The sequence below is a fragment of the Stomoxys calcitrans genome, chromosome 2 (genome assembly GCF_963082655.1).
Source record: "Stomoxys calcitrans chromosome 2, idStoCalc2.1, whole genome shotgun sequence".
In the NCBI taxonomy this organism is placed as follows: domain Eukaryota; kingdom Metazoa; phylum Arthropoda; class Insecta; order Diptera; family Muscidae; genus Stomoxys; species Stomoxys calcitrans.
This window is the reverse complement of record NC_081553.1, coordinates 78,657,193-78,669,286: the sequence shown is the minus strand read 5'-3', so window position 1 is coordinate 78,669,286 and position 12,094 is coordinate 78,657,193. Positions and strand designations below refer to the sequence as shown.

General features: G+C 38.9%; 2 long non-coding RNA genes across 2 annotated transcripts in view; both read left to right on the top strand.

Annotated features, from left to right (window-relative positions):
- The window catches only part of LOC106091100 (uncharacterized), an 86,286-nt gene that overhangs the window by 50,609 nt on the left and 23,583 nt on the right, over positions 1-12,094 (top strand). The gene's annotated exons all lie outside the window — the stretch shown is intronic.
- Positions 4,376-9,277, top strand: LOC131994007 (uncharacterized). Its single transcript, XR_009397330.1, has 4 exons — positions 4,376-4,797; positions 4,884-5,086; positions 8,841-8,941; positions 9,006-9,277. It is a non-coding gene; the product is annotated as an uncharacterized LOC131994007 (long non-coding RNA).

Below are 12,094 nucleotides of genomic sequence, written 5' to 3'. Positions count from 1 at the left end.
CCAAATCGGAAGACAATTGCGTTCTCTAGAAGCTCAAGAAGTTAAGACCCAAGATCGGTTATATGGCAGCTATATCAAAACATGGAGTGATTTGGCCCATTTACAATTCCAACCGACCTACACTAATAAGAAGTATTTGTGCAAAATTTCAAGCGGCTAGCTTTACTCTTTCAAAAGTTAGCGTGCTATCGACAGACTGATGGATGGATAGACAGACGGACGGATATGGCTAGATCGATAGATCATTAATTTATATATTGGGTTGCCCAAAAAGTAATTGCGGATTTTTTAAAAGAAAGTAAATGCATTTTTAATAAAACTTAGAATGAACTTTAATCAAATATACTTTTTTTACACTTTTTTTCTAAAGCAACCTAAAAGTAACAGCTGATAACTGACTGAAGAAAGAATGCAATTATAGAGTCACAAGCTGTGAAAAAATTTGTCAACGCCGACTATATGAAAAATCCGCAATTACTTTTTGGGCAACCCAATACTTTATGGGGTCTTAGACGCATATTTCGTGTTACAAACGGAATGACGAAATAAGTATACCCCCCATTCTATGGTGGAGGGTATAACAAAAATTATATCAAATTTCTGTGCCAAGAGCTTGGGAGTCTTCCTCACCCCCAAAAACGGACGGCGGCGATTCGATCCAATCAACCAATTTCCTATGCATATGTCGTAGGGTTGTTGCAAATCGCTGTTCCAAATTTAAAGTACATCGAGTAATAAGTTTGCCATTTGTAGGTTTAAGACACTAAGTTGAGACATGGTCTACTATAGTCCGATTTTGCATGTTCAAGAACTTGGCGTATGGACAACAAGTAAAAGGCATTAAGTTCGTTCGGGACCATTTCGCATGGATTTTAACGAAATTTCGTTATTTATCCAAATTGTAGTCAAAATCCAATAAAATAATATACCCTTTGTGAAGATAAATTCCGAATATATCCCCGATACGGGATAGCTGTGTGCACCACACAAGCTGGAACTTTGAGGGGCGAACTGCGTGGTGTTCTTTGCTGGCACGAGAAGCTTAACGCGAGCTACCGGGCGCGTCCATAGGTTGCGGATAGTGGAATGCTCCATATGGAATAACGCAACGGCAGTCGCGGACAATCAGCGGTATCGAGAGAGTCTCAATCAGAGGTCGGGTGGCACCGGCTCTTAAACAAATACTAAGTGGCTAGATGCTCGATATGTTAAGGCGGGTTATTGGCGCCTTTAAATAACCAATGGCCACTATGTTGCCGTGGCAATTACTCGACTACAGAAGCTTGACGAGGATCGCCACCTCCACATGAAAATGTTGTTACAACAACCACTACAACTACTAGAGACACAAACCGCTTTGTTAACAAATTGTGAGGGAGTCACAGAAACTGTGTTAATAAACAGAGTTCCATTGAGGGGTAGAACATATCTTAGGACAAAGATTGCCGGAGATCGCCTTTTTCAGCAAAAGCATGCATGTACTAAGGGCAAGTCCACTGAAACAGCCCCTCACGACCAAGTCGTCTACAAAGAGGGTTCTTTCGCTGGCAAAGAATGTACAATGGTGGTGTTTCTTGACGTTGAAGGTGCTTTTAATAATATAAAACCGACGCCAATCATGAAGGAGCTGGCATTTCTAACTTACTTACAAAAATATGCATTACGGTAGGCGTGAGATCTGTAGATCTAAAAAACTTGGTCAGCAGAGGAATACCTCAACGAGGTGTACTGTCTCCTCTACTTTGAAATATAGCCATTAACAATATATTCCTGTCTCTAGAAGAAAAAGTGTAAAAGTGGTCGCGTATTTTGGCGGCTTTTACATCTAGACGAAAGTCGAAAGCAAGCAAACTTTTGAAGGAGACGCTTGAAATTTTGCACAAATACTTCTCACTAGATTAGGTCGGTTGGGATTGTAAATAGGTCAAATCGATCCATGTTTTGATATAGCTGCCATATAAACTCATCTTGGGTCTTAACTTATTGAGCCTCTAGAAGGCACAATAATCGTCCAATTTGAGTAAAATTTTGAACGTGGTGTTTTGATATCACTTCCAACAACTGTGCTCAGTATGGTTCAAATCGGTTCATAATCTTATCTAGCTGCCATATAAACCGATTTTGGGTCTTGTTTTCTTGAGCTCTTAGAAGGCGCAATTTTTAACCAATTTGGCTGTAATTTTTCACGTGGTGTTTTGGTATCACTTCCAAAATTTGTGCGTAGTATGATCCAAATCGGTCCATAACCTGATATAGCTGCCATATAAACCGATCAAGGGTCTTGTGCAATATGATCAACATCGATCTATAGATTGATACAGCTTCCATATAAACCGATCTCCCGATTTTGCATCTTAAGCCCCAAATCGGACTATAACTTGATATAGTGTGGATAAAACCCTACCTGAGCCGCTTTTTGATAAAAATTACAGCATCACTATTACTGATAGAACCTATTGGAACTACGGTAACCCTGGTAATAGAAGCTACATAGACTTGTATACATATGGTTCCAAACTAAACGACCAGGTGGGCTTTGGGGTGTACTCTAAAGATCTAGAAGTGGTCATAACGAAGAGGTTACCCGACCAATGCAGTGTTTATCAAGCAGAGATCCTTGCAATTAAAGAAGTGATGGAATGGCTAAGATATAATGTCATTACGACGATTGGCATAAATATCTTCTCAGATGGCCAGGCATCCATTAAATCCAAGGAGAACGTATTTCTGAACACCAAAACCGCCCTCAACTGTCGCAGATCTCTCAACGAAATGGCTGAACAGTTCAAAATTCACCTATTCTGGGTGCCGGGCTACAAAGATATCCCAGGGAATTCTAAAGCAGACGAATTTTCGAGACTATGAACTACCTTACGCACTCCAGGGACACTGGAATCTGTGGTTATGCCCCTAGCAACATGTAAGCTAAGTTTTTAGGACCACGCCCGAAGGGCAACGAATGATAGATGGTCACAAAGAGGGGGCTGTAAGCATTCCAAAACTATGTGGCCTCATCTAGACATGAAGAGGTCTACTGCTTTGCTGTCATTGGCTAGAACAGACGTCTCAGTCGTTGTGTCCGTCATGACAGGTCAATGTCTAATCGGAAAACATGCTAACAGACTGAATGTTGTCAGAAACGATTTTTGCAGAAGATGTGGGGACATCGAGGAAGAAGAGACTATTGAACCTCCCGCACTAGCAGTTAGAAGGAGTTCCACTTTAGGTTCCCATTTCTTTGAGAATCTGTCTTATTTAGCGGATGTGAACATTCGCAAGTTATTGGGCTTTTTAAAGCGATCTGGATGGTTCAACAGTAGGAAATAGAAGGCATCTTCCTTCTTCTGTTCCTGTGGCAGACTGCCACTTAAACCTAACCTTGGCTTACAAGATTTTGGGTGAGGTGTTTTATTTGACGTCTCAGTATGTGCTCAAAATTTCATCAAAATTGGATCAGATTTAGATATAGTTTCTCTATATATCTTTCATCCGATAAGGTGTTCCACAATTTTGGTTCGATCTTTACAAAATGGTTGTGTGCAAAGTATTATCAAAATCGGTTCAGATTTAGATATAACTCCCATTTATACCTCTCATCCGATATGACCTTTCAAAGCCGTAGAAGCAACTTTTTTGGCCCTGTCTTAACAATATTTAGCGTCAGGTGTTTTATTTGACGTTCGTGTACATGTACAAAATTTCATCAAAATCGGTCTAGATTTAGATTTGACGTCCATATATATCCTTCATCTGGTATGGCCTGTAGGTACAGCCTACAGTAAGCGCAATTGAAGATCCTAGCGTAAGAATATTTTCCAAGGTTCAATTTGATACTTCAATAGGTATGCAAAACTAAAGTCTGCATAGATTTCAACGTGGGTTCTACTTATTGGGTTGCCCAAAAAGTAATTGCGGATTTTTTAAAAGAAAGTAAATGCATTTTTAATAAAACTTAGAATGAACTTTAATCAAATACACTTTTTTACACTTTTTTTCTAAAGCAAGCTAAAAGTAACAGCTGACAACTGACAGAAGAAAGAATGCAATTACAGAGTCACAAGCTCTGAAAAAATTTGTCAACGCCGACTATATGAAAAATCCGCAATTACTTTTTGGGCAACCCAATATCAAAGGAGTACGTAGACTCGGTGGTGTGTGGTGTTATAAACTCAGCTCCGGCCGACTTTTGCTCTTCTTTACTGGGTTTCTTCTCAATACTTTATTATTTTGAAAAATTTTGTTAAAATTTTGATTCCCTATAAAATTTTACTGAATTTTATTTCCATGCGATTCTTCAAATTTACTTTTGGTAACTATTGGATACTTGGTTTCAAATGTCCAAAAGGAAAGCAGTCATCAATATCAAATCAATTTCATTTCTTTTCAACAACAAAAAATCATTCACAACACCCATTTGAATTCTCAACAATTTTATTGCGATCTATTTTCAAAAATTACTTAATAAAAATTTTAATTTTACCACTTAATTTTGAATAACTCAAATACAATGATTATTAATGCCATGTTTAACCACTAACATAAGAGCTCGCTTGTATGCAATAAAATATAAAATACGCAACAAAATACCATTGATATGCCATAATTGTTGAAATTAAAATTTAAATAATCCTGCTCAACAATAAAACCGCAAATTTGTAAAATGAATAACGCCAACATATTCACATTCACATGTTGGAAAAAAAATCAAGTTGTATTCAAAAGGTATGTGGAAGCCCTATAACGGATGTGATGTATCCAGGTGTGGCCACTAATCGATGGGGTAAAATGGTTTAAAAGGTATGCAACTCCTGTTTCTCTTTTTTTGTCGATATATCAATGTTAAGCCCGATTCACACCCTCCTTGTATGTTTCTTTTTTTTCAGTCAGCAGAAGAACAATTGCCAGTTTGTTAAATGTGTTAAAAAGAAGTTCGCATAGTATATGGCGGATTTTGGAACGTTCACTGAATTCCCCAATGCGTTTGTAACATAAAACAGTTGAAAACGCGTTAATATTGGTCGAGTTGAATTTGTAATTCCCAACCATTGTGGATATTTAACTTTTTCGAATTTCGTCATAATAGGAGGTAAAAAGCATGTTTTGTAAACTCAAAAAACTAAGTCGGCAGATAGGTCTCTGTATACAGCTAAAACCATAGATTGTCCAACTTAGATCGGAACATGCAAAGATGTCGAGAGGTTCCTTTGTTCATGGAAAATGGATAAAAGCTGCACATTTTACAGGCTTTGTCCGTACCTATGTGGAAATTGATAACGATAACGGTCGAACTAAATAAGATATCCTCCTGAAATTTTAAACATAGACTTCTTATTGATAAAGGTCGTTGGGGATTGCAAATGGATCATATGGGTACAAATTACGATATATCTTCAATAATTTGACGATTTGACTTCTTGAGCCTAGAAACCGAATTTGTTATCCGATTTGGCTGAACTTTTGCACATACACCATGAAAAATAGATCTGCTGATATCAGTAAAAATTGTCTCACTCTACTTTACTTTGCTCTTATCGGCTATGACAGAACATTAGTCCCATTAGCCGAACGTAAAATAGTGTTAAAAGCGCCTCGATCTTCTGCGCTTATTCTAAAATCTTTGACATCAAGTTTCGTGGTATCTCGCCACCACTCGATCTTTCCATCGGTCTTTTTGGTTGTCCCGGTTTGCGTGTACCACCGTGATTGCCTTCCAAAAACTTCTTTGCTTGAGCTTCTTTATGCATTCTGACCACAAGTCCTAGCCAACGCAACCGTTGTATTTTGATACGTGTAACTACGCCGTCGTCGTCATACAGTTCGCGATTTATACGACGCCCATATTCTCCATTAAAGCAAACTGGTCCATATATTTTTCGAAGAATCTTTCTCTCAAACACTCTAAACACTCCCTCGTCTTCTTTCACAAGTACCCATGCCTCATAACCATATAACATCAAGGATAATATCAGTGTTTTGTATAGTACGATCTTCGTCTGTTTCTAAACTGCTTACTTAATCCAAAGTGTTATCTGTTTCCCAGTATTGTTCTTCGCTTTATTTCAAAACTGGCATTGTTCGCTTTGGTTACGACGGTGTCGAAGTAGATAAAGTTGCTGACTATCTCAAAGTTGTGAATCCAAACTTTCTCCATTTACTTTATCTGATCGGTTGTACATGGCGTTCAATGGCTGCAGTTACTACTTCCAGTGATCGCTCAATGATGTGGATGTCGTCGGCATAGGCGAGTAGCATGTTTTCCCTTGTGGCTAGTGTGCCATATCTATTCACATCTGCACCTCGTATAATCTTCTCCAGGAGAATATTGAAGACATCACACGATAGACTGTTTCCTTGTCTGAAACCTCATTTGGTATTGAATGGTTCGGAGACATTTCTTCCTATTCTTACTGAGGAACGCGTATCAGCAAGTGTCAACCTGCACATGAATGAGTGCTTTCCGATTCAAGTTTAAACTCAATGATAAGGGACCTTTTTATTGCTGAGTAGGAACTTCGTCTTTGGGGATGATGTTTTAATGTTTTAAATGGCCATGCATGCCGTTGTACCTCGCAAATGTCGCCAACCACCGCTTTGTCCGATGTTCTCGCCAGGATTCGAACGCGTTCTGCGTCATGGGCTACAATGGCACGAATTCGATATCCTCATTAGAGAATTTAAGAAGGCGCAGCGGAGCGGGCCCGGTTCGGCTAGTAATGTATAAAATCAAAATTTTTGGTGTCTTAAAACAGCAGAAATGTTTACTGTTTTGGCAAATAATTACTGCTGTTTCATATTCAGCATGTCTTTTGTTGTTACAGCAAAATTTCTTCCTGTTTTACTAAAAACAAGTAAAAGCGGCCGGGCCGAATCTTATATACCCTCCACCATGGATCGCATTTGTCGAGTTCTTTTCCCGGCATCTCTTCTTAGGCAAAAAAGGATAGAGCGATATCAAGCGATATCCGGTTTGGACCACAAATAAATTATATGTTGGAGACCTGTGTAAAATGTCAGCCAATTCGAATAAGAATTGCCCCCTTTGGGGGCTCAAGAAGTAAAATAGAGAGATCGATTTATATGGGAGCTATATTGGGCTATAGACCGATTCAGACCATAATAAACACGTATGTTGATGGTCATGAGAAGATCCGTCGTACAAAATTTCAAGCAAATCGGATAATAATAGCGACCTCTGGAGGCTCACGAAGTCAAGATCCCAGATCGGTTTATATGGCAGCTATATCAGGTTATGAACCGATTTGAACCTTATTTGACACAGTTGTTGAAAGTAAGAATAAAGTACGTCATGCAAAATTTCAGCCAAATCGGAAAGGGATTGCGCCCTCTAGAAGCTCAAGAAGTCAAGTCCCCAGATCGGTTTATATGGCAGCTATATCAGGTTATGGACCGATTTGAACCGTACCTGGTACAGTTGTTGGATATCATAACAAAACACGTCGTGCAAAATTCCATTCCAATCGGATAAGAATTGCGCATTCAAATCATTCAAATCGGATAAGAATTGCGCACTCTAGAGGCTCAAGAAATCAAGATCCAAGATCGGTTTATATGACAGCTATATCAGGTCATGGATCGATTTGAACCATACTTGGCACAGTTGCTTGATATCATAGCAAAACACGTCGTGCAAGATTCCATTCCAATCGGATAAGAATTACGCCCTCTAGTGGCTCAAGAAGTCAAGATCCAAGATCGGTTTATATGACAGCTATATCAGGTCATGGACCGATTTGAACCATACTTAGCACAGTTGTTGGATATCATAACAAAACACGTCGTGCAAAATTCCATTCCAATCGGTTAAGAATTGCGCACTCTAGAGGCTCAAGAAGTCAAGACCCAAGATCGCTTTATATGGCAGCTATATCAGGTTATGGACCGATTTGAACCATACTTGGCACAGTTGTTGGATATCATAACAAAACACGTCGTGCAAAATTTCATTTCAATCAGATAAGAATTGCGCCCTCTAGAGGCTCAAGAAGTCAAGACCCGAGATCGGTTTATATGGCAGCTATATCAAAACATGGACCCATATGGCCCATTTACAATACCAACCGACCTACACTAATAAGAAGTACTTGTGCAAAATTTCAAGCGGCTAGCTTTAGTCCTTCGGAAGTTAGCGTGCTTTCGACAGACAGACGGACAGACGGACGGACTGACTAACATGGCTAGATCGACGTAAAATGTCGCGACGATCAAGAACATATATACTTTATGGGGTCTCAGACGAATATTTCGAGTAGTTACAAACAGAATGACGAAATTAGTATATACAAATTTTCGGAGTCTAGAAACTGTAATTTTCATCGGTTTTTGCTGAAATTTGGCCAACATCCGTGATAAATACTGTCCAAATCTGTCTAGAACCTCTTATAGCTCCATATAAGCCGAACTCCTGATTTGACATCTTAAGCCCCTAGAAACCGCAAATGTAGTCCAATTTGGCTGAAATGTTGCACACAGTTTTCTGTCATGACTTGTAATATCCATGAGAAGCATTGTCCAAATATGTCTATAACCTCATATAACTCCCATAAAACCCGATCTCCCGATTAGCCTTCTAGGGATCCTAGAAGTTTAAATGTTTGCCTGATTCGGTAAAAATTTGGTTCGGAAAGTTCACATATGCCCTACAGCTTAGTTCATATGTGTAAATTTTTAGCAGAGTCTATGTTGGTGGGTTCCCAAGATTCGGCCCAGCCGAACTTAGCACGTTTTTACCTGTTTGTTCTACCTTATCTACAATCCCTTTTTTTACCTTAGCAGTTAGTAGTTCCGTACTAATTGCATATTCGTTTGCATTTGTTTGCTAGCAAGTCATGGGCGCTCTGGACCATTTGATTCCTCCGGCAGTGAAACATTTGAAACACACACACATAGGAATGTATGTATGTATGTAGTAAGTTACCTTAGGGTTAGTGTTAACGTTAATGTTAACCACTACCACGTAAACCATTAAAATGTAATTATAATTACAGCTCCATTGTTCAACTAGAGCTTGTGAATAAAACTGGCATGGAGTGTTTTTGCGACTGAGTGTGAGCACTTTTATTGTGCAGCCTTACCACATACCAAATAATAGGAAACAGCTTTGAATGGAAGGAGCTGCGTACCTGCGTATCGCTGTGATTGTGTGGTGCAAAGTCTAGTATGTTACAGCAATTTTCGCCCATATCATAACCATTCAAGTAAAATGTTTTTAAGAGGCTGTAAACCATTAGGAAGTGTTGCATTTCAATGCAGAGGTGCGAATAGGGACGGATTTTTGAATTGGTATGAAAATAGTATAGAATACAACAACAAATATTTTTGAAAAATTTTTAAAAGTGGGACAAAAATACTTTACTAACACAAAAAAATACGAAATAGTACCAAGCAGCTTAACTTTGTCCGCAGCGACTAGAGAGAAAGAAAACTCTAATTTTGGTACAAACGATCGTTTTCTTAGGTGCCAAAAAGTACGAAATATAATCAAACTTCGTCCGCAACGCCTAGAAAGAGAGAGAGAGAGAGAGGGAGAAAAATAGATGAAGATATCTCTATCCCTTCCAAAATGGCAGACTTATTCCACTTATTTTTTTGTCCCATCCCACTGTGCAGTTTAATCGGTCCACTGAAGCGGCTATTCGGGCTATTGTGACCAAACTTCGCACCAAATTTACATTGTTGGATATTAAACCACCAACACGCTTAGTTAAAGTGTGAACTGAAAAAATATCGCAGCTGTATCGGCCAGTGTTAGTGATGATCATCAATTATTAGAGATGGGCGATGGGTAAATACCCAAAAGGTATTTACCCGGTAAATTGGGTAAATACCTGGGTTTTTACCCATTTATACCCAAAAGCCGGGTATTTATAATTTTGCAGATATCTTGGGTATAAAAATATTTTCCAAAACATTTTTGATGATTTCATATTCTTTGTATATAAACCTAATCTTCTGATCTCATAAAATCGGATTTTAGTTACATATATCGCCACTATATAGACCGATATTCAGACTTAAAGTCTTGAGGCAGTGAGTGAGTGAGGCACATTGAGTTCTAGTAGACCCCTACCCATTTCTGTGAAGTGTGGTTCAAATCGGTCTATATTTGGATATAGTTGCCCTTTGACCTACCGCCCGATCTCCCGATATATGGTATTGAGTCCATAAAATACCTATTTTTTACCCGAATACGATGAAATTTGGCACAGTGAGTTCTGGTAGAACCCAACCAATTTCTGTGAAGTGCGAGTCAAATCGCACTAAATTTGGATAAAGTTGCCCTTCGACTGAGTTCCCGAGATAGTGTAATGCGACTATAAAAGGCATTAAAGGTCTGTTGCCCTTTAAACCAATTTGTTTAATATCGTCCAGATCGGACCATATTTGGATATAGCTGCTATAAAGACCGATCTCCCCATAAGGAGTATTGATCTCATAAAAGGAGCATATATATTTACCCAATAAATACCCAAGCGTTGGGTATTTACCCGGTAGAAACCCATCTCTATCAGTTATCGATTCGTCGCCGTTCGCAGCAATTGTGTCTCTGTTACTCAACAACGTGGCAAATTTTGCGGAAGGATTTAGGTATGAAACCTTTCAAAATACAGCTGGTGTAAGAATTGAAGCCGAACGACCCACCACCCCAACACAGAATTTTTGGTTTATGGGCTCTTGGAAAGTTGGCCGAAGATCCACTTTCTTATCGAAAAAATGTGTTCTGCGACGAAGCTCATTTTTGGCTCAATGTGTACGTAAATAAGCAGAATTATCGATTTAAGAGTGAAGATCAGCCAGAAGCATTGCAAGAGCTACCAATGCATCCAGAAAAAGTCACAGTTTGATGCGGTTTATAAGCTGGCGGCATCATTGAACAGTACTTCTTCAAAGAGGATGCGAATCGTAACGTAACTGTGAATGATGAGCGCTACCATGAGATGGTTTTCAACTTTTTTTTGCCCAAAATGCAAGAGCTTGACTGGGATGACATGTGGTTTCAACAAGACGGTGCCATATGCCACACAGCACGGATTACAATGGATGTATAAAGAGGCGTGTTCGGTAAACATTTTATTTTTCGTTCGGGATCGGTTAATTGGCCGCCTAGATCGTCGATTTAACGTCTTTGGACTATTTTCAGTAGGGCTATGCTAAAGCTCATGGCCATACAGACAAGCCCGCTTCAATTGACACTTTGGAAGACAACATTAAAGCATTTTTCCGTGAGACACCGGCCGAAATGTTGGCAAGAGTATGCCAAAATTGGACTAAGCGGGTGGACAATTATATGGACCGTACTATCGATTTAAATAAATATTTCATGCATTTTTCTGAATCTTTTGTGTGTGTGTCTTGTTTTGATTTTTTGACTTTCCAATAGATTTAAAAAAAATCACCCTTTTTATCAGTTTATTGGCCGATTGAGACCATACTTAGCACATTTGTAAAATCTGTGATAGGAAACGTCATAGTATGAAATGTCAGCAAAACCGGATAAGAATTACGCCCTCTAGAGGCTCAAGAAGTAAAATCGGGTCAATCGGTTTATATGGGAACTATATCTGGTTATGAACTGATTCAGACCATATTTGGCTCATATGTTGAAGGTCACAGAAAAAGTTACAGTGAATAACTTCAGCCAAATCGATTAAGAATTGCTCTCTCTAGAGGAGTATTATCAGTAGCTCGGTCTATATGAGAGCTTTATATAAATATAGACCGTTATGGTCGATTTACAATCCGCCGATTACAGCCGATTTACAAATTTCAGGCCCTTACCTTTACTCCTTCGAAAGTTAGCTCGCTTTCCATAGATTAACAGACAGACGGACGGACATGCCTAGATCGACTTAAATGGAATGACGATATTAATATACCCTTATCCTATGGTTGCGGGTACAAAAATAAGTGCAATGGATGAAAATGTACGATTAATACTGCAATTAGTAAATTTTTTCTGGACTATAGTATTGTAGATCTTTGAATTTCATACTCAGGTATTCAATGACAACCCAAAGATTGGTTGTTTTTCGGAAATCCCTTAAAAATAATTGGATATGCAGGCTTAGTCGTCGCT